Source organism: Mus pahari, chromosome X, assembly GCF_900095145.1.
Source record: "Mus pahari chromosome X, PAHARI_EIJ_v1.1, whole genome shotgun sequence".
Classification (NCBI taxonomy): Eukaryota; Metazoa; Chordata; class Mammalia; order Rodentia; family Muridae; genus Mus; species Mus pahari.
In genome coordinates this window covers 43,289,534-43,294,394 of record NC_034613.1, presented here as the reverse complement: position 1 = coordinate 43,294,394, position 4,861 = coordinate 43,289,534, and the positions used below count along the sequence as shown (strand labels likewise).

The window sequence follows — 4,861 nt, the reverse complement described above, 5'->3', positions numbered from 1 at the left end:
CACACACACACACACACACACACATGGCTCCTCAATCCATTTTTTATTAGAGTATAGTCGCTGTCTTCAGACACACCAGAAGAGGGCATCAGAACCCATTACAAATGGTTGTGAGTCACCATGTGGCTGTTGGAAATTGAACTCATGAAAAAGCAGTCAGTGCTCTTTACAGTTTTTTTTTTAAAAGATTTATTTATTCTATGACTACACTGTAGCTGTCTTCAGACACACCAGAAGAGGGCATCCATTACAGATGGCTGCGAGGCCACCATGTGGTTGCTGGGAATCTGAATCAAACTCAGGACCTCTGGAATATCAGTCAGTGCTCTTAACCACTGAGCTGTCTCTCCAGCTCCCTACCTCCATTCTTTTTTTATTAGATATTTTCTTTATTACATTTCAAATGTTATCCCCTTTCCTCTCCCCCTCTCCCTGCTCCCCAATCCACCCACTCCTGCTTCCTGGCCCTGGCATTCCCCTGTACTGGGTCATAGACTCTTCACAAGACCAAGGGCCACTCCTGCCACTAATGGCTGACTAGGCCATCCTCCCTGCCTCCATTCTTAAATGGTCCTTGACTCCCCTCTTCTATGCCTTGCTGCCTCTACTCTAGCAGACTGGCTGTCTTGTTTTGAAAACACCACATCCCTATGTACCATTAGGAACTTTGTTTAATGTGTGCCCTTTGTTTTGAATCCTCTTTTCCCAGACTATCTACATCTCTGACATTTTTACCTCCCTGAATTAGTTTATTTTCCTGTTGTGTAATAAAATATTTTGATAAAAGCAACTTAAGCGAGACATTCAATTCTGATTTGCTTCAATAATGCTCTTTTTCATGGTGGAGAAGTCAAGACAGTAGGAGCCAGAAGGAACTGGCTGTATCATATCTACAACCAGGAAACAGACAATTATGAATGTCTGCTTCTTCTTAGCTCTCTTTCTCCATTTGCACAGTTCAGGATCCCAGCCAGGGAACAGTACCATCCACAGTAGATGGGGTCTTTCAGCTTCAATTGACACAGTCAAGATAATCCCCTACAGACATGTCCAGAGACCCATCTCCTAGGTAATACTTGGTTTGTTTGTTTGTTTGTTTTTCCAAATTGACAGTAGCCATCATCTTCCCTTAAGTTGTTTGTTCAAGTCTTAGTACTTCTTGGTCAGGCCCACATTCTGTGGCTTCTAAAAACATGATAAATACTTTTATTCTGAATTAGGCATTGCATAAGTGTCCCAACACTGGAGGCCTCCTTATTAGACAGCAAGTGTTTCTGGAAACTATTTATCGAATGAACCTTGATGTTTGAACATCTGATGCTTCTGATTTTATTACCTGCCATGGATACTTATCATTCTCTGTGATGTTCTATTTTTGTCTGTGTTTGAAATGTTCACCCCAGTTTATATTCCCACTGATACTGTATAAGGGTTCCCCTTTCCACACATCCATGTGAGTGTTTGTTGTTGGTTTTGGTTTTTTTGTTTTTGTTTTTGTTTTTGCTTTTTACTGGATGATAGCTGCCCTGACCAAGATGAGCAAGATTGTCACGTAGAATGCTGAGCACTTTAAAATATATATTTTAAATATATATATTTACTGGCTATTTTCCTTCTTTTGAGAAATATTTATTAAGTTTGCCAATCATTTATTGGTTGGGTGAATTAGGTTTGGTTTTGGTTTGGTTTTGGAGACAGAGCCTCACTATGTAGTTTTGGCTGTCCAGAAATTCACTGGCCTTGAACTCACAGACATTCTCCTGCCTCTGTCTCCTGAGCCCTGGAATTAAAGATGTGCATCAGTGTGGAGGTTCTTTTTGTGTTTAGCTTTATAGTTGCTTATATGTCTTAAATATTCATCCCTTGTTTGATGTGTAGCTGACAAAGATTTCCTTGCATTCTGAAGGCTGTCTTCACTTTAGTGATTGTTGCCTCTTGTTCTTACAAATTATGTATTTGTTTTATGTATATGAGTACACTGTCACTGTCTTCAGATACACCAGAAGAGGGCATCAGATCCCATTACAGATGGTCCCCTTTGTCAAAAATAGCTGACATAGTTCTGAGCCTCTTATTTTATTTGTCTTCATATTTGTCTTTGTGCCTTTACCATGCTCTGTAATATAATTTGAGATCGGTATTGTGACATCTCCAGCTCTTTTTTTTTCTTTCTTAGCATTGCTTTGCCTACTGGGTGCCTGTTGTATTTCCATGTAAACCTTAAGGTTGTTTTTATCTAGTTCTGCACATTTTAATTGGGGAGTAAGTGGGAGATTTTTAATGGGGATGACATTCATTCTGTGGGTTGCTTTTGGGAATATAACTGTTTGACAGTGTTACTTCTATCAATTCATGAGCCTGGGAGGTCTTTCTATCTTCCGGTGTTTGTTTTAAATTTCCTTCTTTAATGTCTTTTAAAAGATTTGTTTATTTATTTATTTTATGTATGTGAGTACATTGTAGCTCTCCTCAGACACACCAGAAGAAGGCATCAGTTGGTTGCAAGCCACCATGTGGTTGCTAGGAATTGAACTCAGGACCTCTGGAAGAGCAGTCAGTGCTCTTAACCACTGAGCCATCTCTCCAGTCCCCTTCTTTAATGTCTTAAAAAGTTTTCATTATAATGGTGTGTCATCTCCTTGGAAAGGTTTATTCATACTTTTTAAAGCTACTGGGAATGGGGTATTTTCCATAATTTCTCTTTTAAAAATTTTACTATTCTTCCTGTCCTGGCCACCGTCGGAGAGCAGCAGCCATGGCCATGCATTACCCATGGCCATGGGCCTCAACAAGTGCCACAAGGTGACGAAAAAAAGTCAGCAAGCCTAGACACTACCGGTGCTGTGGGCGCCTCACCAAGCACACCAAGTTCGTGAGGGACATGATCCAGGAGGTGTGCAGCTTCATGCCCTATGAGCAGAGAGCCATGGAGTTGCTCAAAGTGTCCAAGAACAAGCGCACACTCAAGTTCTTCAAGAAGAGTGTGGGCACGCACAACTGCGCCAAGAGAAGACCGGAGGAGTTGAGCAATGTGCTGGCAGCCATGAGGAAGGCGGTGGCCAAGAAGGATTGATAAACCCTCCTCCATAAAAGATCGTTCCTACAAAAAAATTTTTACTATTAGCATACAGAAAAACAAGCACTATGATTTTATGCTCTGCTACTTTGTTAAAAGTGTCAATCAGGTGTAACAGCTTTCTGGTAAAGCCCCAAGGGTCTTTTAAGTATTGAGTATACAACCATGTCATCTGTACATAGGAATATAGGAATATTTCAACTGATTTTTTTTGAGACAGGGTGAACTCCACATAGCTGAGAATGACGGTGGTCTCCTGCTTCTCTTGTTTCTACTCCAGAGTATTGAGAACATTTCTCTCTCTCTCTCTCTCTCTCTCTCTCTCTCTCTCTCTCTCTCTCTCTCTCTCTCTCTCATCTGAGTACACTGCAGCTGTCTTCAGACAAACCAGAAGAGGGCATCAGATCTCATTAGAGATGGTTGTGTGCCACCATGTGGTTGCTGGGAATTGAACTGAGGATCTCTGGAAGAGCAGTCAGTGCTCTTAACCACTGAGCCATCTCTCCAGCTCACAAATGTTCCTTTCTTACATGTATCCACTTTTCTTTCTCTTGTCCTAGTCTTTTAGTTAAGACTTTGAACAAAACCCTGGTTAGGGTTTCGTTTCTGTTTGTTTGTTTTTTGTCAAGTTGACACATATATTGAGTCATTTGAGAAGAGAAACCTCAATTGAGAACATGCCTCCATCAGATTGGCCCATGGACAAGTCTCTGAGATATTTTCTTGATGAACAATGGATGTGGGTGGGCCTAACACATGGTGGGCATTGTTACCCCAGGGCAAGTGGTCCTGAGTGGCATACTAAAGCAAACTGAACACGCCACAAGGAGCAAGCCAGTTAGTAGCACCACCCTCCATGACTTCTGCTTCTGGTTCAGCTCCTGCTTCCAGATTCTTCCCATGTTTGAGTTCCTATCCTAACTGCCTCAGTGATGGACTGTTACCTGGAAATAGAAGATGAAACCAACCCTTTCCTCTCCAAGTTGCTTTTGGCCATGGTGTTTCATCACGAAAATAGAAGCCCTAATTAAGACACACAATGTGATGAACAAGAGCAGAGTACATCCACATCCTTGTATCATTCCTGATTTTAGAGGAAATGCTTTCAGTTTTTTTTTCCAGTCAGTATAATGTTGGTTATAAGTATGTCATATTTATACTTTATTATAGTGAGGTGAGTGAGCTCCTAGGTTTTTCAGAGATATCATGAGGATATGTTGAACTTTGCTTTAAAAAAAGCCTTTTCTACATCTTTTCAAATCTGTATGAGTATGATCCCTCTATTCTTCATATATCTCACTCAAAAACATAAACTACAAATTCAGAAATAAAATTCAGGTGTCTTCTATTAATGCTAAAGATATCTACAGAAATGTAAAGTAATGCCAATTTATTCATGAAAATTTTGTTTTGGGAAAAAACTATTGTTTAAAGTATTATTCATATGAACATGAGTTTTTAGATGACAACACATAGTTTTTTTAAATTTCTCAATTTTATTTTCTAGTCTGGTAAGCATCAATAGATACAATTCGTGTAAACCACAGTTGTTTTAACATTTGCAGTAAGTTTTAAGTGTTTGAAAGTATCTTGGAGGCTGGCTATTGTAGTTCAGTTAGATGGCACTTGTTTAGCATACAGCAAGACATGGGTCCATTCCTAGAACCGCACAAACCTTCTGTGGTTTTTACTCCAGCACTTGGGAGGTGAAGTAAAGGAACTGAGTTGCTTGGGACATGAGAGGGTAAGAACTAGTGTCCTAAGTTATCCTCGGGAATGCCATTG

The 4,861-nt window shown here is 40.2% G+C and overlaps 1 pseudogene; it reads left to right on the top strand.

The window, feature by feature from the left end:
- The first annotated feature begins 2,772 nt into the window (after positions 1-2,772).
- LOC110314194 lies at positions 2,773-3,073 on the top strand (annotated as a pseudogene).
- Positions 3,074-4,861: the final 1,788 nt, after the last annotated feature.